At 43.1% G+C, this 23447-nt stretch overlaps 1 long non-coding RNA gene across 2 annotated transcripts in view; it reads right to left on the bottom strand.

The window, feature by feature from the left end:
• Positions 1-22648, bottom strand: part of LOC138569343 (uncharacterized) — a 460996-nt gene extending 438348 nt beyond the window's left edge. For both annotated transcript variants that reach the window (XR_011303215.1, XR_011303214.1), the window contains exon 1: positions 22403-22648. This is a non-coding gene — a long non-coding RNA (uncharacterized lncRNA). The remainder of the gene's footprint in view (positions 1-22402) is intronic.
• Between the last annotated feature and the right edge of the window lie 799 nt (positions 22649-23447).

Below are 23447 nucleotides of genomic sequence, written 5' to 3'. Positions count from 1 at the left end.
GGCTCTGAGTATCAGCAAATGTCGAACCTTGTAAATGTAGTGACTATCAGGAAACAGATCAGTTTCTTGCTCATAAAGACTTTTGTAATACATTTGCACCATATCAACTCAGGTACGCTATTTGACTAAAGCTCAGCCGAAGAAATTGTATTCTCATCAACTATTTAAAAAAAAAGTGGTTGAATTGTTGCCACCAAATTCATAAGTCTATATATCCAGTTTGAGTAGGCTTCAGCTGTGTGATAAACATCCAAAACAGGCGAAGTTGTCAATGTTCTTTTCATTTATATGTTGGTTAATTGCTAGAATGTTTGCTTGTTTCTGTCACATGCGTGGGCGGCGCAATCGTACCTGTCTTGCCGGGACACTGGCGGGTATATGCGCATTAGCGGCTACTCCGTGCTCCGTTTTACCTGCACCTGAAGGCGTGCACTGCAGGACTTAATCCAAGGCAACGGCATCATTGTGTTTTCTGTGCGGCCACTCCAATGTCAGTTTCCATGGAGACGGTCATGCTAACACAGCCTTGACTGTGCATGGCAGTGCTATCAAGTCTGCTCTGTTATCGGTTGACATGGTTCCCACCATGCTACCATAGCCTCGCTTGTGCTCGGCTACCAGTATAAAGAAGAACACTGCCTTGTCAGCTACATGTCTCAACGCTCCCCAGTTCTCCCATGGTTCTGCCCGTGTTATGTGCTTTCCTGACCGTGAGGTTGCCTTACTTGCTATTGCCTGCATCTCTACTGTAGAGGAGGAGCCAAGTGCCTCTACTGGAAGTCCCGCCCCCATTTTGCCTATATGTTGGAAATTGCAACATGCGCAAAGTCAATAATGGTACCTAGACCGAGAAAAGTCCTTGAAACAACATATCCATTGAGAAAACCCTACATGATGAATCCACAAAGAAATGACAGTCTTCTGGAGGAAATTCCGGAATAAGTGTGAAGATGAGTGAAAGAGAAAACTGGTGATGTCACATGAAGCAGAAATGAAGGACCCAGAAGAGATGCCAGTGAAGAAGGTGAATAGACCTTATAGAATCTAATGCCGAAGTAAAGAATTGAGCAACATTTTACGAGAAAAATGAAGATTTCCCGTGCGGAGAAGCACTGAGAAAATGCAATGCCATTTTATAATTGTACAGATGCAGTAACGCAAGTAGACTAACTATTCATACGGCTGGCTATACGTAGTGAATAGACTTCAGGCGGCGCCGACAATATACATATATAAGTGTGTATAGAATCTGGATGTTCCAAGACACATTTTAGCAAACTTAGACCCCGAGAACAGAAGGGCTGAAAGTGTGGTGCAGTCGAATAAAACAGCTGACGGCGAAGGAAGATTTGAGAAGCCTTGCCTGGCCCAGTGTCAATGATTGAAACAGCCAAGAAACTGGTTATCTATTCGAGGTGATACAATGAAGTAAGACAGGCTCCTGTTGAGGTGTAATGAAAAAACACTAGAATTTCCAGGTTTTATTAATTTAATAGTATTAAATACAACAAAGGAGCTCAAAACGTGGTCTCCTGTCACATGGTCAGATGAAAATAGACTTTGGCCAAGCTACACTGAGACCGGAAGATAAGGCCATGCTCACACTCCCTTTTATTCTCAGGCACAGTGATCCTTTGCAAGGCCGAGTTCAAAGCACTAATTGAATGGCAGACAGCAAGAGTGATGATGGATGTTGGGCTAATTGGGTGGGGAGGCATGACCAAGCCAACCCTCCTGCACCTGAGGAACCAGCTTGCGTGCTGCTAGCGAGTGGAATATTCCAGAAGGGTACAAGCGTGCCAACCAATTGTAGAGGGCCACGTGGCAAAGAGCCCTATAGTTTGAGAAGCCAATGAAACTTTGTGTATTAATATGGCACAGAAGATGACTTGCACTAGGGGTAGGCATAGCGGACCACCTGACCTTAGAGACCCAATCACAGTCCAGTCCCCCATAGAAAGTATACTTAGATGTTCCCCTTAAGCCTATCACATCCCTTAGTCGATTTTCTTATTTTGCCATGTAGTCTGACATCACTCATGATGAGTTTTTGCTATATATATATATATATATATATATATATATATATATATATATATATATATATATATATATATATATATGTTTTTTCATGAAAAACGTTGAGACTTATGACCGTGCGGCGTCCGTTGATGCCCGTTGTACTCCCTGTTTTAGACAATTGCAAATTAAACAGTTGTAGGTTGCCAACTTCCTGAGTCTGCCTTATTATTGATGTATGTGTAATATCTGCATTCCCATCCATCTCAGATACTGTTACCTCGTCTAAAAAGGACTACGGGTTCACTTTGTAGCAGAAAGAGGATGGTTCAGGTACATCAGTTAGTAGGTTTTTAGTGTTTTTAGAAAATCGTACATCCTCCGCAATTTAGCCGGAGGATTACGACATTTCCTGTGGAGAGCGGCAATATAGAACTCTTGCAGGAAAATTGATATAGCTCCCTTTTTCACAAAATCCCTCCTGGTTTCCACAGGCACTGAGCTGACCTAAGGTGACGGTGGCTGATTGGAGGAGGGGATGATCCCGAGGATCTTGAGTTGAAAAGCAAATGATGAGTAGATTGAGGGAGCTGGCAAAATAAAGGGGAATGGGTATTCTGGTAAAGGAAAAGTAACAAGGGGTTGATTAATATTTGCCGAGGAGCATCAGAGATATATGACGAGGAGCGTCAGAGATATATGACGAGGAGCGTCAGAGAGCCCAGTGTCCTAGCTCAAGGAGCTTTAGAAGGAGTCATTTCAAAACCCAAATGAGTACTTGGGTGCCACATATACAGGTTTATGGGAGGGAATGACTCAAGCTCCGATCAGGGTATTTTAGGGGCTGAGAGAAAAGGAGTATTATGATAAGATATATGTAAAGTCAACTAGTTTGTCTATTTGTGTATTTTGAAATTGAAAAAAGGTGTTGAAGGGTGACAAAAGTAAAATTGTGGGATTCAGGAAGAGATAAAACGTTGTTATCTATCTTTTTAGTCATTGGCAGCGCAGACTGAACAGATAGGTTGGGATAGTTGAGAACTAGAGGCTTTGAGCGGCGAATGTTGGTGTGCGCTCATATTTGTTATTTTTCTGAAACATATTCTGTGTAAATCAACAGTGAGTATCAACAGACAATTGAGACTTGTCACAATGGGGAATGTTACTCCACTGATGCATATGTGCAAGACACTGCCAAAACACGCACCCAAGCTCAAACAGTATAGTGCAGAGTGGGTAAAGGGTACAGCAGTCAAAATTTTCATGTCATGGCCACAAGGGCCATGACACGAAAATGGCCACTGTCAAAGGCGGCTTTGCAAAACATGACCACATACTTGCACGCTGCGTACACAGGGAAGAAATTGGAGAAAAGGCTAGTTAGTTTACAGCTCTGGAAGATGTACCAGGAGGAACGGGAAGATCCACCTCCTGAGGACTGGATGCTTAATCAGTGTAGGGAGAAGGTGCTGAGCCTTCTGCTCCCCTTACCTCACCCGAAGTAAATGGTGATAGCACAAAAGATGAAGGATTGTATCCATTAAGATAATTAAAAGCGGCAACAGGATATAGTAATCTGAAACATGAACCGCCTGCTTATAGCAGTGACGACAGTCCAGAGGAAATTAAAATAAAAGAGGAGATTTTGAAGGTCTTACAAGACAAAGAGGAGAAAAGCAAACAACCAAATGTGACCCTAGATATAGAACGAGAGATTAAGAGATGGAAAGGATAAAAGGATAAAGCTGACGAGTTAACGCTTGTACAGAACAAATGGATGGGTGGACAGATATTGGTCAAGCTCGATGGGAAAAGTATCGAGAAAGTTAGGCAAAAGGAAGATCAAGACGAATGGGAAAGAACAGACAGGGAACGAGAGAAACGACTGAGGGAGTATGAATATAAGTGAAAGAATAGACAGAGGAGAGAACAGATGTATCAAGAGGAGCAACAGAAGAAGGAAGAAAGGACAGAGGAACAAAGAAAGTATGACAACTGGCAGAGAGCAATCGAAGAATGAGATAGGCAGGAAAAGAAGAGAGACGAGGAGGACGCACAGAGCTCATGGGATAAAAGAATGTAAAGACGAAGGGAAGAAGAAGTGCGTAGAGCAAATGAAAGAAGGGAAGAGAAAAGACAAGAAGAGGAAAGGGTTAGACAGGAAGCATGAAAGTGAAGGGAATTAGACGAAGAAATGGTGTGAAAAAGAAGACAAAGGGAACGCGATATTGATCGCATTCATAAAGAGTTAATGGAGCTAAGTCCAGTAATATCATGGAGCCATATAGAGAAGTTTCTCCCATTCCAGGGAGTAACAACAGGACCATCTAGGATAACCGTAGAGGAGTTCCACCCATTGCAGAGAGCAGCGTTAGGGCCATCTAAAGATACATTTGAAGAGAATTTCAAGATAGGAAGCATTGGAGATAAGATCAATAAAGCCCATCAAGATATCAGTACAAGAGGTGAATCGGGAAGCAGAGGAAAAGGAGATCGGTCTTTAGTCGCCCAATCACAAGGCGAAGAAGGAAGTCTGTTTAGTCTCGAGCATAGAGCCTTGTCCTTAGACATGCTGACTTTAAATAGGGATGTAAGAGATGAATATCATACTAGTTGGGGACTAGATATGTCAGACGAAGGCAGAGAAATGTCCGTAGGGAGGAGGGAGAAAGTGCACTCGGTCCCGAGGGATGTCTGCAGACAGACAAGGAAGTGAGATGGTCTGATATAGAGCAGCCTATAGATAGGACGCCAGTACCCAGAGTGACCTAAAGGACAATCGCATAGTGAGAAGGGAGAGACATCACCATACGTGACCAGGTTAAGGTCATTGCCAGGCAGAAGGCAATCAGTAACCATTGTCCCTACTATGGATAGACAGATGATGGGAGCCGATTGTGGATTTGGGTTCACCCAGTTTCCTTTATTGGAGAAAGGAGGGGCCAGACCCCAGTATATCCCCTGGCAACAGATGGATAAGGATAATTTAAGATGCAAACTCCTTAGTTTAACGGCTGGGGTGGGGAAAATGGATTCATGAGCTAGAAAAGTTGACAGAAGGAAATACTCTGGCAATAGGGGACATTAAGGGTTTCCTAGCAGCCATCCTTGGGGAAAGGGCGGATGACATTTGGACGAGAGCAGGTTACTCAAGTGTCACGGCACAGAACACAGCTCATGATGGAGTGCCATAATTGTAGAGCAGACGTCTGGAGGGCACTCAGGGTACAGTATCCTGATAGGTCAGATATGGGTGCAATTATGGCATGTAAGATGAAAGATGACGAAGATCTGCTTGCTTATATTCAAAGTATTCAGGTTGGTGGATTTTGGAAATGAGGGAGCCGTGGGGGAAATCAGTGCTGTATCTTACCACATTTTGTGTCAGGGATTGCCAGAACAGGTACATAGATAGCTCAAGAAACTAGTGGGAATGGAAGCAAGCCATGGGCAGAAATACAGTTGACTATAGCACATCACTGTCGCCTGTTAGAGAAAAATAAGAAGGAAGATGCTAGAAAACTTGAGGAAATTGGCAAAGTATGCCATAGAAGGGGCAATACTGACAAGCGGAGAGGGACTGGGAACGCAGCAAGCCGTGGGTACATCGCAGGCGAATAATTAATGCCAGATGGATCAAGGAGGGAATGGGGTTATGATGAGACGCAGAAGAATGGGTTTCAGAAGAAGGGGTGGTTTCCAGAATAATCAGGCTGGTTTTCAAAATAACCAAGGTGGGTTTCAGAACATGAAGAACAATAATCAAAATAAGCAAGGAGGTTTTAATCGAGAGGGTCTGGTCAGAAGAGCTCCTCCTATATGTTGAACATGTGGATTGACAGGGCACATCACGTGAACAAGTGGGAGCTAAGGATATGTACAGAATGGTCAATTCTCAAGAGGGGGACATCTTATCCTCCAACATATAGCTCACAAAATAAGGACGGGTTTGCCCAAGATCAGACAGTGTATCAAGCACAAGTGCCTCAAATGGTACAGGCATTGCAACCACAGCAAGCACCATTGAATCCGCCACAAGGGCAGTCACAGCATGCACCCATGCAGATACAGCAGAATGCAAACACAGGACAGTTGCTGCCACCTCGAGTAGGGGGTTTTACTGAAGTGGGGGAAGTCCTTTTACAGGTATGGGGATAAGCATGTACCCACAATATGACAGCTCACAGGGCGACTTGATGTGTTCATTACTATCAGTAACACCAGACCCCAAGAGGAACCAAGGGTTGATGCTACCATAGCAGGAAAATCTTTTTCTTTTTTAGTAGACACGACTGCAACTCGTTCATGTATACGAGAGGGAAAATATCTGTTATCAGGAAATGGCATGAATGCGCAAGGCTTCTCTGGAGCTACGATCAGAATTCCTTTTACTAATGAATTACCAGTCTCTATAAGAGAGTGTGACATATCTGTTCCATTATTGAACTCAAGGCAGACACTGGTTAATATTCTGCGCCAAGATTTAATGACAAAGCTGAATATGATGATTTATTTGGCTGATTAAGGCATTGGGGGTCATTACGAGATTCGTGGTAAAAATCAGTTTTTACCGACATGGAGGCAATACCTGGTCCGGGTAGTAATGACGCCGCTAACAGCGGCCGATTACGAGTATGCGTGCACGCGCATAGCGGCATGCCGGTAATGACTGTAAAGGCTTGCCGCAAAAGTCCCTAAAACATCCCTTAGCGGCATCATTGACAGCACTGACAGCCCTTCCGCCTCCGTCAACCTCTAAACAACGGGCCCGGCATTAACGGGTCCGGCATTAGCGGGCCCGCAAATAACGGGCCTGCTAATACCGGAACCGGAAGTAACGTCATTGCAAATGGCAAGGTGGCCATCTTTAAAAACACAATCCATTGCCATCCTCGATACACAGGACCTGGAGCCTTAAACCAACACTCAGTACACCTACTACACCACCAGCACCATGTCAAAGGCAATAAAGAAAGGGGCATCCCAGGAGCGGAAGGAGCGGTTCTCTGAGGATGAACTTATCATGCTCGCTGACACTTTGGCTGAGAATGCAGAGGTGGTCTTTGCCTCAGACCTGAAAAGAGCAGCACAGCTAAAAAAGAGGAGAAATGGGAACTTGTGGCCCAGAGAAACAGTAAATGACATCAGAAAACGTTGGGACGACCTGCGCCTCATAGTGTGCCACATCTTGTCTGCGAACCGGAGCCAGGGCCTGGCTACTGGAGGTGGCCCTAACTCACCAATCAAACTCAGCCGCTGGGAAGAAACCTGCACAATCTAAGACAGCAAAAACGTGCCTTCAACAGGCCAAATGTCTGCTCGCTGACCACACGGATACGGGTATGCAAACAATTGTAGTCCTCTTCATGCCTGTTCTGTGGGTTCCAGACAGGGGTGGGGAGCCACGTCTTCAAGGAATAGCCACTATCACCTGCATGGGTGCAAAATAAGGTGTGTGTAAGTCAATTCCTGATGGACACCTGTACTTATCACACATGCCTGCAGATATTTGTTGTTCACATGCACATGTCCCTGGTTGTATGCACACATTTTACCTTGCCACAATGTGTGCTGTGCCATGGTTTTATGGTGTGGGTTGCGTCTTCCAGTTGATACAGGGTGTACACTCCCTTGCTGTTCTTCATGCACTGTGGATGCATACTGCTGTATTTGTTATCATTATGTGATGTGTAGTGATTAGTATTAATTTATTACTGGCAGCGTTGGCAGAAGTCTCAGCATTATTTATCATTCAGCACTTATTATCTCCATGGTGACATGCAGCGCTACCGTGCTGGTGGCCCTTTGACAAGCAGCGTATTCCCTTGGTGGAATTGATTTGTGCACTCTCATGTATGCTTGTCCTGTGTTCTGAATTGCTGCGTACATTTACATTGTGCATACTCACATCATGTTGCGGATTGTGTTACGGAGGGTGGGGTCTGATGATGGGTGGTGGACGTGTTGTGGGATGTGGGCTGGTTGGAAGTTAGGCATGTTGTAATTGGTGTGCAGGTTCCATCATTGCTATGGAGATTGGTTGTCATGTTCAGTTTGGGATGCTTTGGGGCACAGTGTTTTGCGATGTGGACTTTGTGCTGTCACCACAACAATGACGCCATGGTGGTGTGTGCATCTCTCCCCCCATTACACTGCCATGTGCCTGTCATGTGACTTACCAAGCAGCCAGGCACGTCGTCCTGCATGTCGCTCCATGTAGCATGGTAGCGTGGAGTTCCGCAGGACCAATGAGTCATGAGTTGATCCGGGAAATCGGGCACAACAATGTGTGATGATCTTGCTTGAGTCACATACCATCTGTACATTGATGGAGTGATATAGCTTACAATTGCGCTATATTGCGGTACACTGCCTCCGTGGCATGCGGGACCACCAATTCTACATGGGTGCAGTCAAGTGAACCAATACAGTTTGGCATGTCTGCGAGTGCATGGAAGCCAACTTTCGTGTCAAAGATCTCCTGGGCAGTCAATGGTAGGGATATGTGCTTCAGGAGGGCATCAGCATTTGGTTTAGTATGCGAGAAAATAAGGGTTGTGATATGCCATGCATGTGCCCCACTGTGTGCTGGTAGGTGCCTGTGGCCAGGAAGTGGAACACAGACACTACCTTCAGTAGAGGGGGGGTGGCGGTGCGTATTTCAATCAGGCTGACAATGTCGTTGTATATCATGTCCACAATGGTGGTGATGGTGTCCCAGTCCAGATGGTACAGGGTGTGCATCTGCTCAGCGTTTAGGTTGAATGGACTGGCTCTGGTGCGAGGGATTGGAGGCTGCCTGCGTGGTACTAATGGCTGCACTGGTGGGGCTTGCTGGGCCTTTCTCACCCTTCTTCTCCTCCTGCGTCTCCTCTGTGGTGCCTTTTGTTGTTGCTGGTGTAGCAGTGCAAGCATGTCCTCCAGCCCCATTATTGCTACTGCAAGTGGTATCATTTTGGTGTGGAAAGGGGTGTGGTGTGTGGGTGTGCTCCTTTTGTGCTGGGCCAGACTCCATTGCCTCCACCTGTGCTCTTTGTGTGCAACTGTGGCAGTTGGGAACACTGCACATTGCTGTTTGCGGGTGTTTCGCTTATTACCGCCTTCATGATGCCGGTATATTATGTCTGCATGACTTGTGATGCACTCCTGTTAGCGCCATCCCGGTATTGCCAGACCGAACAGCTGGATGCCCGCGCGCATGCCGGTAAGGGGGCGTACGGTATCAGTGGTGGCGCTGATACTGGGTTGTTGAGTCGTAATAGCCCAGAGCAGTATGCGGTGCTGGTAATCCCTTACCGGCATCGTTTTTCCATTACCGCCTAGCTCGTAACGACACCCATAGTGTGTTCCACTCCAGGGATACATTATCTAAATGTGTGTGAATTTATATTGGCGTTTACAGAGCAAATGTCTCTGCGAGGAATGCCATTAGAGCTTTCTTTATGGGGTGCGCATTTTTTTGACATGGATGCCCAGCATAGTGGGAAAGATTATGAGAATACCTGCTGAGTTTTTGTTCAGGCCACAGATACCTATGGATGAAGAGAGGGGACAGATTATTCCCCTAGGGTTAGATGCAGCCATAGTGCGGGGGGAATTGGCCATGCTCGAAGGAACCGTTGACAGGGGCAGGCCATGGAGAACAGTGATTTCCATTGGGGAAGGGTATAGATTGACTGATGTCACTGACAAAGACATGCTTAGAGATATCCGTCAGATGATGAAGTAATATTCAAAATGAGTATTACATATTGGCTCAGAATAGAGATAAGAGAGGTCCCACAGCCTGCATTTTTGGACGAGGATTTGGAAAAAGTGACAACCTCTTTACGGACTACAGGCCCCAATGACGTAGGCCTGCTGAAGGGGGTAGGGGAGGTTAAGATTAAATTGAAGCCAGGAGCAATTTTACCATGAGCAAGACAGTGCCCCATGTCTCGAGAGGAGGATGAGGGTATTTTTAAGACTAGATCAGCCATGATGGAACAGGGTATTTTAGTGATGTCAGAGTCACTGTGTAATACCGCAGTGTACCCTGTGAAGAAATCGAAACGGGGGTCATGGAGACTAATCCAGGATATGAGGCCAATTAACCAGATTGTAGAAGCAGAGTTTCCTTTAGTTCCAAATTGGCGATGATACTATGTAGTATCCCAGCAGAGGCAAGATATTTCACAGTGATTGACTTGAGAAAGGCATTTTTCTTGATCCCGTTGCATAAGGACTCCCAAGACCTTACGTCATTTACGTTTCATCAGACTAAGCTAAAGAGCACTCGTTTGCCACAAGGGTACTGTGAATCTCCATCGATCTTTAATAGGGTCCTGCTAATGGACCTAAGCAATATTGATTTGCAATATGTTGTGCTGCAATACGTTGATGACATTTTAGTTTGTAGCACAACAGAAGATGAGTGCAGGCGAGACTCGATTCAGTTAATGATTATTCAAGCAGATAAGGGATATAAAGTAGACAAAGAGAAGTTGCAATATTGTCAAGAAGAGTTGTTGTACAGAGGTCAGTTAATTTCACATGAGGGGAAGAAAGTCACACCTGAAAGAGCTGATGTGATTATGAAAACAGTAAAACCGCACACTATAAAGCAAATGCAGCCAGTTTTTGGGATTGTGCAACTATGTTAGAGAATGGGTAAGACCACTTTTGCACGCTCTAAAGAAAGCCCAAGTGAACAAGGAAAAAATAGAATGGACTGAGGAAATGGAGGGAGGGTTGAGGAATTGAGCAGTTCCAGTTTTAGGAATTCCCAACTATTCTGAGGAGTTTTTTTTATTTTCGCACACGAATGGGACAGTTATGACTGCAGTGCTTACACAGAGGCCTACATTAGGGTACAAACCTCTGGCATATTATAGTGGGATTTTAGATCCAGTTATGAGAGGACACTTCTTCCGAACAATCGCTGGCACCAGCCGCATTTGCCATTGAGAAGTCTACCAATATTGTGATGGGGTGTTCTATGACGTTGTTTTTTGACCATGCATTGTTTGCCATTTTAGAGAAGACTAAGGGTACGTTGACATCTCAGAGGGCTTCTGCATATGAGGTGCTTATATCGAATCCAGCAATTAAAGTAGTCAGGTGTAAAATAGAGAACCCTACTGCGTTTGTAGCTGAGCCTGCGACAGCGGGTGAGCATGTGCATGATTGCTCGAACTACGAGGAGTTCTATGATGATATTCCAAGAGTAAAGGAGAATGCTCTAGCAGGGGGGGGGTTCTCTTTATTGATGGGTCTTCAAAAATTGATCAAACTGATGGGGAAAGAGATTCAGGTTCAGCTGTGGTAAGGCATATATACCTAATGGAGAATTTGAAGTAGTAGCAAGTGCAAGACTACCGTCTCACCTTTCGGCACAGCAGCAGAATTGGTGGCGCTTATTGTCACGCTCGAGTAACATGCAGGGCAGGAAGTGACAGTGTACAGTGACTTTATCTGACGCGGGAGCCAAGCCGCAGACGAAGAGGCCAAAAGGGTTGCATATTCACCAGATATTTCAAGTTTTGATACTCCGAATGTGAAAGAAAAAGTTGTCACAATTATGATTGTAAATGAAGGGTTTAATCATTTGTCAAGAACGCAGTTGGTTGAGGTTCAAGGCAGTGCTCCACAGGAAGAGCTAGAATTGTGGAAACAAAGGGGGTGTTCTTTATCCCCCTCTAAAGCATTGTGGTGACAGGACAGCACTGGAAAGCCGATGATGCCTGTAGCCTTATTAACGGTAGAGCTTGAACAGCTGCACTACCCTGCACATGTAACTATGGAAAGCCTCACAGCAGCTATTGCAGACGACTGGTTTGTACCAAACCTGTTAGAACACGTTGCATTTTATGCAGTAAATTGCATCGTATGTCAAAAGTTTACCGCTGGGCACACAACCAGAGGAGTGATTCCTTGACCAAATGGTCCTTTTCAGTATTTACATATTGACTATGTTGATATGCTGCAAGTGTGTAGTGGATATAGGTATATGATAGTGGTGGTGTGCCCCTTTTCGAGATGGATCAAAGCAGGTCCATGTACACACCCTAATGCCACTTGCACTGTGAAGTTTTTAGTCCAACACGTCTTTCCTAGATGGGGAGTATGTGAGGTGCTGAGATCCGACAATGAGCTCCATTTTGTTGATGAAGTATTTGAACAGATCAGCTTATTGCTTAGCATAAAACACAAGTTTTCTTCTGCTTATCACCCGCAAGTGAACGGGATATGTGAGAGACTCAACACTCTTCCCAAAGAAAGAGTCGCAAAACTCAAATTGTCACTGAAGAAGGGATCGCTGAATTGCCTGCCCCTTGCATTATATTAGCCCGGGTCCGACCACCACCTCACACCCCACGATACAGTAACAGGGAGTCGAATGAGAATGCCCCTATCTCCTGCATCGAGGGGGAGGATTGTTAGGAAATGAGTTACGTACGTATAGGACATGTATGACCGCTAGTATCTCAGTCATTTCAGGTCAACTTAAGCGTAAGGGGTGTCAGTCTCAGGACCCAGGTGAAGACCTTTCAGCATCCGGATACAAAGAACTACTACCTACACCCACGTTGTTTATTGGAGACCCAGTCCTAGTGCGCAACTTCACAAGGAAGTGGTACGAGCCCCGTTTTAGGGGACCCTTTGTAGTTGAGAATATCACTCCCTCAGCAGTAAAAGTCCTAGAAAGGCATGCCTTGATACACCTGGGCGACGTAAAGCCACATGCTGGTGAGACCGATGCACCCCCACCCGTTGATTCAGAATCAAGACAAGAAGAAGTAGTTCAGCACGTGCAGACCTGATCGATGACGAGGAAGAAGGATGCCATGATTGCTGATTAAATAAATGCAAGTGTGCATTTGGACTGTGGCTCACCTCAGACACTCTTTATAGATATTTTAGTAGGAGTGCAAAAAGCTAACATTCTCGAGCCGCAGGAATCTTGAATTGATTGCCAGATCTTGACTTTGAGTGTGACGACTGGAAAAGGGAGCAGTTCCCAGGTTCATTCCTCACTGAGTTTCTCTTTGGTTAGACTCATGGCTCTATCTAATGTCGATGTCCATAAACTACTTAACGCTAATTTATTTACATACTATGAGTTTAGCCTGCTCTTGTTTGGCGTAATACTAACATTTCTGTTTTTCTGCAAGATCCTAAGAATCGCCTTGCAATTAGACGGTTACTGATGGAGATAATTGACCAGATTCGGCAGCTACCTGAGCATTTCACAGAGCTGCCTGATTAAAAAGGTTTTTTCCTTCCTTAAAAGTATACACAGGCACGATGTGGACTGTTGAAAATAATGCAGTTCCAGAAAATGAGCAAACTCAACGACGTGTGGAGAATTGAAAGTGGTGGAGTCTCATGTGTTGGTGCATAATATATAAGTGCTCAGCATTTATCGTTGTCTTTCTATTTTTGCTAATCCACACTGTCTACTTCGGTGGTCCCAGAAAGGTAGGAGTCCCTTTGATTATTCCCAGTCCAGTGACTTATGCAGAATTATCTGTTGCAAAGAGACCAAGGCCATATGTGATTATCCCTACACCAGTGACACATGTGACGTCACCCATTTCTCTGGAAAGTGTTCCTGTGATTCCCCCCATAGGATGGTCTGTTTTTGATATACTCCATGACCGTTATGCACAAGCTCATTTGGCAAGAAAGAGACCCAATAGAAGCACAAGGCAAGATGATTATGAGTTAAATAATTATCTAGACATTGCAGCACATTTGGGGAATAACATGTGGTATCAGCACATGAAAAAGGTGGGAAAAAGTACCTCTGAGGAGAGTTGCTATGTTTGTGCTCTCCTACCTTATGCTATGGGGAAGTCGAAGATATTCATAGCTATAGAAATAGACATCTAGACAGCTCATTGCCTGACTCACCTTGCGCTCTGCCATACAAGAGGTCGGTTCCAGGGTCGAAGAGAATCCTTGATATGGGTGACTGAATGGCAAGCTCCAGAAGAAGATGATTATGTTCAAGATTTGAAGACAAGAGCAAGAGCACACACCAGAGATCATGTGATAAGATACAAACAGACTGGAATGAAGGGAGCAGAAATCAGATGGGAAATAAATAAAAGCTCAATTGCTAAGGAAAGAATGATGAAGAAATACAAAGTTGCAATGGACGAAGCAGGAAGCTCATAACCAGAACAAGGTACTGGTGCACATACCAAACTGATTGTGGTCTTGTTGGGGGCACGGGGGACAGTTGGGGGTTACACAAGAAAAAGCGCTGTATATTGTATCAATGATGATAACCAGTTAAGTGTTGATGATTTGAAATTAATAAAATAAAATAAATACATTTAAAAAAAATATGAAGTTGCAAGGAGAGAGGCCAGATGCAAATCTGAGGGACAGTGCTTTCTCCAGCTGGATGGGAAGGAGACATAGTTGTATACAGAGCTGCGGCAGTAACAGGACATCATAAACCAGTTATAGATTGTGTGGAGAAGGGATGCAAACCTCTCTGGCCGAAGCTTGCAAAGTTGCTGACATGGGTTGAGGATAAAGGAGGCCGATTGCAGATAGTGCCTCTGGCTAGTGCAGAGCTGTGCTTCAGAAAAAATGGCACAAGAAATGTTGGAGAAAATCAGCAGTGCAGTTGAATGTTCGATGTACCAGGAATGAAGGATGGAACAATAGTGATAATGGACCACTACTGGGCCTGTGGATCCAGAGCATATATGAAGCTGCCCAAGGACTGGGGAGGGCTGTGTTCTATAGTGATCGTTCATGTTCAGCGTTGGTGATTTCGAAGATTGACCTGAACATTGGAGAGTTTCCAAAAGCAGATGCTCATCTGAGGAAGACAAGAGCAGTTAGATTCCTCAATAGAACAAAGAGGGAGAACTACTTTTTCTGAGTCGGTCTGATTGTTGATGTATGAGTAAGATCTGCATCCCCATCCATCTCAGATACTGTAACCTTGTCTTAAAGGGCCTACAGGTTAAATTCTTCCCGTTTCTCCTGGCTTCTTCGCTTACCTTGTTGGGATTTATTGTCCTTGTTTCCTGCTCTTGGGGGCTTATTCTGTTCTATGGTCCCCTCCTTCCTACACGGTCGATTTATTCTTCAGTTTTATAATACATCTTTTCCACTTTCGAGAGTCTGTGCATCTCCTCAACCCATTCGTCAAACATAGGAGCAATATTCGTCCTCCACCCTCAGAGAATTAGTCGCTTGCCTACAATCGAACCCCTGAAGAGCAATTTCTTCTCAGCAGGACTCAGTTTATGTAACCCAGAATCATCTCCCAATATCACTGTTTTGAAATCTAAATTCAGATTCAGATCCACAATCCTCACACAAGCCTCACAGACATCAACCCAAAAATCACAAAAACGTAAACAACTTCACAACATGTGTTCCAAGTTGCCAATTTCATGTAAGCAGCCCCAACAATCATCACTGTTTGAAAGACCTCTTTTTTAAAATCTTTCTGGGCACCAATAAACTCGGTTTAAAATTTTAATTTGTTGAGATCTCTCACCCAAATTAACCGATCAGAGAGCAACATTTCTGCAAATATCTTGCCAATTCTCAGGCGAAATATCAAAATCAATCTTTCTGCTCATTCCTCCCGCAACTGGTCATTACCTTTAAAATGTGTCACCATTATTGTATACAATATTCTTGCAAGCCCACCCTCACCCTTCTTTGGACGAGCAAGAAAGATGTCCAAATCCAAAGTATTTGTCCATTCAACTTCCCCCACTGACTTCTTCAAACACCCAATAGGCGGAGTCGGATAAATTCTTAAAGTCCCATTTGTCCCTAACCTCATTTGCCGTCATCCAACAGGTATCTATACCCAGACCACAAATCTTTTTAATACCACAGAGAAACGAGTCAGGACAAAAAAATGTATTGGTGTTATCTCTGATCTTTGGATTCATCCAAATGGATGCCCTTTGGAATTTAAATGCATCTTTGCCCCGTCGCTCTAACAGCTCACACCATGCAGTGCGTAAAGATCCCGTCACAATAGATATACAGCCACAATCTTTTGTATTTGTAGAAAGTAAAGCTTCAGGACCAAGTGGGCCAAAGGCACTAGATTCGGCAACTGCCCAAGGATCTGGAACCTCATTTAGGAAGGGAATAAAAAATTGTGCAAAAAAGGCCAAGTGATATGCCTTAAAATTTGGAACCCCCAGTCTGCCTTGATCTGTTGGAAGCTGTAATTTCCAAATTCTAAGCCTTGGCAGTTTCCTGTCTCATATAAATTCTTGAATCATATGATCCAGGTCCTGCCAGTACTGATTTTAAATTTTTAGAGGAAGCATACCAGTAATATAATTTATTTTTGGAGCCAAATTCATCTTAACGGCGTTGACCTTGTCCCACATTGACAAGTTAAGAAGCGACCACCTTTCCAGATCCATTTTACAGTCATCACAGACAACACACATGTTTTCTTCAATCATATTATAAACAGATGGCGTCAACCAAAAACCTAAATAACGTAGTCTAACATCACACCATCTAAAACCCAAGCCAGTGACTAGAATGTTATCGCATATGTTAGTAAGTGGCAAACCTCTGATTTAAGCCAATTAACTTTGTAGCCTGATGTTTTTTTAAAGTTGGTTCAAATCTGCATCAGGCATGGGACAGAAATCGCCAAGTTTTGAAAAACCAATAACAGATCATCAGCGTACAACCAGATTTTCTTCGTGACTCCCCAACATTTGACACCATACAAACCAGGATCTGTTTTGAGTGCAATAGCCAGTGGTTCAATTTCTAGTATGAACAAAAGCAGTGTAAAGGAACAACCCTGTCTGGTACCCCATTCCAAACAGAATGGCTCGGACTTGGTCCCATTTCTTTTAACATCTGCAGTTGGATTGGTATACAACAACTGAACCCAAGAGATGAACTCATTACCAAGGTTAATTTCCCTCAAAACAGAATATAAGTACTCCCAGTTCACTCTATCGAACGCTTTTTCAGCATCAAGAGAAAAGACAAAAGCATCATAATAACCTTCATATGCCTTTTCCATAGTATATAGTAGTTTACAAATATTACTAGAGGTGCATCTGTTTTTCATAAAGCCAGATTGTTCAAGTTGATCAGTTTTGGAAGAAATCTTTCCATTCTTAAAGCCAAAACTTTAGACAGGATTTTGTTGTCTGTGTTAATAAGACTAATAGGGTGATAGCTTGAAGGAAGATTGCTGTCTGTTCCCTTTTTTTAAAAAAAAACAGAGATTGAAGCATGACAAGTACTCAAGAGCAACTTCTTATTCATTTTGCAAGAAAGATGCATATTTTTCAATAGTTCAAGGGCCGAATTAGGTTGAATTTTATAAAATTCAATTGGGAGTCCATCTGGACCAGGGGATTTACCTGTATTCAACCTGGAGATAGCGGTTTTCAATTTATCAACCAATAACTCAGTGCCCAGAATCAGACTCTCAGCATCAGAGATCTTAGGGATCGTTAGATTACCAAAGAAATCCTTGCCATTTCCTGTAATCCCTGCCTCATTGTGATAAAGATCCATGTAATAATTATGGAAAACACGGTTGATATGTTTTGGGTTAAACATTTTCTTACCATCTGTGTCAATGATAGAGTTTATAGCCGATTCAGAATATTTCTTTTTCAACCTGTATACGAGCCATCTGTTGCATTTTTCCCCCTTTTCAAAGTAATTGTAGTGAGAATAAAACAAGCTTCGTTCAGCCTTCATAGTGAGTATTCCGTCCATCTCTCTCTTTAAAATCCCTATTTTTGTTGAATCTGTCAGACCATTCATCAGATCACGAGAGACAGCTTTGATTTTCTTTTCAAGTTCCTGTTTAGCATTACCTTCTTTCTTTTGTTTACCACTAGACAACTTAAACAAATCCCACGCATAGAACATTTAAAAGCCTCCCAAACAGTTCCTAGACTAACCTCACCTGTACGATTCTCCCCAACAAAAAAATTGGCTTCAGAAACAATCCTATCTAGAATATCCTCATCCATCAATATAAATGTATTTCGTTTCCAAGAAGATGATCTACAACATTAACATTTTAATTTGAGATGCATATTAACAGGAGCATGGTCGCTCACTAGAATATTACCACTTTCACATGAAATAGAATTTTCAGACAAAGAACCACCGGTGAGAAGCATGTCTAGCCTCTAGTATACTCCATGTGCTCCTGAGAAAAAACTATATTCTCGTATGTCAGAATGCGTAAGCCGGCAATTATCTTTTAAGTTATGCTCTTCCATGAGCGATATGAGTGCTTGATGATGTGGATCAATCCGGCTAGCCCTTCTAGCAAGACTTCTATCAAGCATCGTGTTCACAATAGTTTGTTTGTTTGTTTGTTTATTAATTTGATAATGCGCACCAAGCCCTTGGGCAGCTGGGCGCAGCAGTACAAGAATTCTGAAAGCTTAGTTACATTGCCTGTCACAGGCTTGTGCATAAATGTGGATACAGTGTGTAGTACAGTAAATGAAGCAGTACAGGCATTTGTCATTCATGGATACAGGTGAATACACTGTGAATACAGTAAGTGGAAAAGTATAGACAAATGCCATTCGTGGAGCATGGACAGATATGACTGGTTAGATACAAGACACGGGTCAGACTTAACATAGCATAAGTTAGTGAGCACCTACAGCTGCAATGATGGGCAAGCAGGTCTGAAGTGTAAGTCGCAGTAGTAATGTCAGGTGCAGTGGCTGTCAGGGTGTAGTGGTTATGGGTCATTAGAGCGGAGCCATTTGAGAGCATTGGTTCTGAATCTGACATAGGGTAGGGGACGTCTAAGGTCTATAGGGAGTGTATTCCATACTTGCGTGGCTTTGACTGGGAAGCTAGTTCCTCCAGCCGTAGTCAGTTTAAATTTAGGGATTTTGAGCAGAAATGTGTTGGCCGATCTCAAGGGTCGGGTTGTGGATTTCCTGGTGATTTTTTCTGAAAAGTAAGGGGGTGCTATGTTGTTGAGGCATTTGGAAGTAATGGATATGGTTTTGAGGAGGATTGTGTCCTTTATTTTTAGCCAATGGGCCTCTTTCCGGAATTTAGAGATGTGCTCTCTGTATGGGATGTTCAACACTGCTCTTAGGGTATTGTTTTGCAGTCTTTGGAGTTTGTCAGTAACATACTTGTTAGCTCCTGAGTACAGGGCGTTGCAGTAGTCTAGTCCAGACATGATAAGAGCATTAGCCAAGGTGATACAGCTGGCACTAGAGAGGAATACTCTGGCAGCTCGGATTAATTTACAGGTGTAAGCTGTTGTGGAAGAGAGAGAGTTAGTTTTTCATGGTGAAAGAAGAGTCCAGATAGAATCCTAGAGTTTTAACCTCAGGCATAACCTTAATGATATTGTTGTCAATGTTGAAGGATGCGTAGTTTGGGGTTTGTTTTTTTAGGTTGGGGTTGGATCCGAGGAGCAGAATCTCAGTTTTATCGTCGTTCAGGCAGAGGCTGTGGGTCGCCATCCATGCCTGAATGAGGATGTATATCTTGTTCACCAAGGCCAGGTCCATTTCATAGTTGCCCGAAAGGGGTATGAGGATCTGGGTGTCATCTGCATAATTAGTGTAGGTGACACCCAGTCTTTCCAACTTGTCGAATAGTGGCTTGGTGAAAATGTTATACATGGTGGGTGCGACACAGGATCCCTGTGGGACTCCGCATGTTATTAGGATAGGATCAGCACAGGTGGAGGTAGAGAAAATTCTCATAGTCCGTTTGGCTAGAAAGGATTGGACCCAGGCTATGGCATCTCCTGTGAAATTGGCAGCGAGCCTGAGGTGGCTGCATAAAACTGCATGGTCCACCAAGTCAAAGGCTGCTGACAGGTCCAGTAGAAGTAGCAAAGCTGTTTTATCACTATTCTTTAACTCCTCAATTTTTGACTTACGGTCTAGCAGGGCAGTTTCGGTACCATGGAGAGGGCGGAATCCCGATTGCTGAGAGCCTAGCAGATGATTAACTTCCAGGCAGTCTTGAATTTGTAAGTAGGATACTCTGTCAAGATTTTGAGTAGGAATGGTACGGTAGTGATGGGTCTATAGTTAGTGGGGATGGAGGGATCGAGGGTTTGTTTTTTGAGTAAGGGAAGGACCCATGATTCTTTCAGGTTAGCAGGTACTGTGTTTGGAGGAGTTAATGAGCTTTGAGATAAAGGGGGCTAGGTCTCTGGCTGCATCCTTTATTATTTGCGCTGGGCAACTGTCGCCCTTGCAGTTGGAGGGTTTCAAGGAGAGAATGACCTTTTCAGTATCAAAGATTGAGATGGTTTTGAAACTGAAAGGTGGAATAGTATTGTGCTTAGAGGGCGGTGGTATTTGTAGATCAGAGAAGGGCAGAGAGTCTTTTTTTTGTTATTTTGAGTTGGACGGAGCACATTTTATTCGATAGGGCATTTGGTATGTTAGTGCACCATATCTTATCCTTTGGGACAGTGTCAACTGGTTGTAGGGGGGATTCCATTTCACGGAGGATGGAAAAGAGTTTGTTCGTGTTTGATTTGGCTTTTGTGATTCTGTCGTCAAATACTTTTTTTCGTGTAGATAATCTCTTTCTTATAGCGTTTGGATAGTTCGGCTAATTTGTCTTTGTTGTTGTCGGTAGTCGAATTGCACCAGATAGCTTGCAGCTTTCTTTTCTGCTTTCTTAGATCATTAAGTTGGGGTGTGAACCAGGCATTCAAGTGTGCCCCTTGTTTTCCTTTGCGTAATATTAAAATCACCCTCAAGGAGGACATTTGGTGAATTCAAACCTAGTAATGTCTGGCCCACCATTCTAAAAAAGTACCATTGTCCAAAATGGGCGCATAAATATTGCACAAAACCAATTGATCCCCCTGAATCACGATCAGCAAAGCAACCATTCTCCCCTCATTATCAGCACACTCTTTCAGAATTTTAATCGGTGCATTTTTTTGAACTAAGATATCAACTTCCTGTGGTCTTGAAGAGAAAGAGGAGCCCACAGCACAACCAACCCAATATTTCTCTAATGTTTTAATTTCATCAGCTAAAATATGAGTTTCTTGAAGAAAGCATTTATCTACCTTCATTTCGTCTAGAACCGTAAATACCTTTTTTCTTTTAATGGAATTGTTAATTCCATTTGCATTCCAAGTCACTACACATTAACCTTCTTTATTCATGCTATTTGACTTTGCAGCAAAGCTACACACTTAACAGAGCACACGAAAAAAAGGAAAATCAAAAAAATAAAATAAAGTATCATCTAAAGAAACAGTCTAAACTGTGAAGTCTATCCAGACCTCTCCCAAATGCCTAGAGAACTCAAAGAATAAACTATCTAAAAAGTGAACTTAAAGTAAAAATGAAGGACCCCAGTGATCAACCCACCCCATCCTTGTAGAGGACTCTGGTTAAAGAGAAGATAAATATCTATACGTGCAACAATGTAACAATGTGGTAAAAACATTAAAGTGAATCTTAGATTGGGTGAAAAATAGTTCACCAGTATTAAAATGATCCATTATTGGAATCACCAACACCAGCTTGTCAATGCAAACCCCAAACCCCAAAAGGAGCAGCAGAATATAATTTTATCAAACCCCACATATTAAGCATTAATAATGAACACCTAGAAGAACATGTTCACTCCCCTAAACACTCTGATTGCTTCCTCTACACTCAACAAAACTAGTAAAGGTAGCCTGATTAGATCCTTTGCAACACATCCACTGGGCCAGCGGTTGAAAAATTAAGGATTGAAGAAGTGCCATATCCAAAACCTTTCATAAATACTACACCATATTCATAAGAAAACGTTGTGAAAAAATGCTCACCAAGTACTTTAAAGCAGTGTTCCGTCGTGTCTCAGTAAGTTTCATTTATGTAAAGACCTAACATCAACAGATCCCTAAAAATCAACCCTGTAACATTCATCTAAATGTGTGTGTCCAGTAATAAATTCACATTGCATATGTGTAATATAGGGCCTCAATTGAACAAAATATAGGTGAACCGTTAAATGAAAATACCCCTGCAAGTCTTGTTCCCAATAACATACAATGTTGCACAAAAATGAAAGTAAACCCCTATCAAAATAAACGTGCAGGAATTACAACCAAGATGACATAAACCATAGATGGTATTGCAGCAAATCCCTGTCGCTGGCATGTTCCACAACAAGTCTCAGAAAAAGTGCATGTTGTCACTATGTAAATCCTTTAAGGCGGAACCATACGAATGTTTCAGTCATAACGAGAGTGTAATGTAGAAGGGTTCATGAAGATAGCCATATATATGAGAGGATACAATGCAATAAATTCCTTCAGAACTGTGGGAAAAGCAGAAAGTCTGACCCCTGTGATTCTGTGGTACGCAGCGTTATTCCTGGAGGCATGCATGTCTTCACTCACCGGTTGAAGTCTGATCCCCAAACATAGTGTGGCTGAAAACAGGTCAGCTGTTTGGAGGCAGCCAACTTCCAAGCAAAGCAGACCAACACGACACATACGTTTTCTCTTCCTGGGTCAGCAGACCGCCGTGACGTTAGGTCCTTTACTCAAAGCGCATCCAGCCGAGAAAGCCCAGAAAGCCCAGAAAGCGATGAATCACAACACGAGTGACAATGAAGCTTTACACGTTACCGAACACCGATCCAAATTTAAAAACAACGCTGCTCAGCCTATTACGCTGCAGCCATTCATCCTGAAATAATACGAAATTGACTGAACTGCGTAAGGGTTTCATACGTCAGTGTGCGGCGTGCGTACAGCACACAGGCAAAGCAAGGTTCTAATGTATGTGTTTGAAACAGAGAAACATTAAACTTGCGTGTTCTCACAGCGCCATTTACAAAAGTAAAAACACGGTCTTTAAACATGAAAATTAGAATAAAATATGTTAACCATAACAATTTAGGGTGATCACAAGGGGTCATAAAACAATTCTAATTGAGGGGAATAGAGGCAGCTATCCCTCCTTTATGTTGTTCTATCCAGTGCAGTGCTTGAGCAGGGTCAGAAGTGCTCTTCTCACCATCAGGCAGCACAACCGTTAACAAATTACTTTTGGACAGGAATGCTTTCAAATTTAGCTGTTTGGCCAGATCTTTTGCCCTTTTAAAGGACTTCCTTACGAGTAAAATTTCTTTAGGAAAATCTGGGTAGATAAAAACAGGTTTACCTTTAAAGGCAGCTTTTCCTGTCAATCTAGTAGAGCCTAACAGAAGTCACAAGGATGCGTCTTGCCTTTGACCCCAGATGTTTACCAATCCTGCAAGCATTGTCAATATCACCCAGAGATATGGAATCATAGTTGAAACTTTCCTTAAAAATGTGGATGACCAAAGGGATCAAATCTTCATTATCAGCCAAGTCTTCCACCACAACCAGTCTGATGTTATTTGCCCGTACTTTTATTTCCAAATCCAAACGTCATTCTTTTTCTTTCTGTAAATCA

This window comes from Ambystoma mexicanum, chromosome 2q (assembly GCF_040938575.1).
Source record: "Ambystoma mexicanum isolate Mex_15411 chromosome 2q, UKY_AmexF1_1, whole genome shotgun sequence".
In the NCBI taxonomy this organism is placed as follows: Eukaryota; Metazoa; Chordata; class Amphibia; order Caudata; family Ambystomatidae; genus Ambystoma; species Ambystoma mexicanum.
This window is presented reverse-complemented; position numbering and strand designations above follow the sequence as displayed.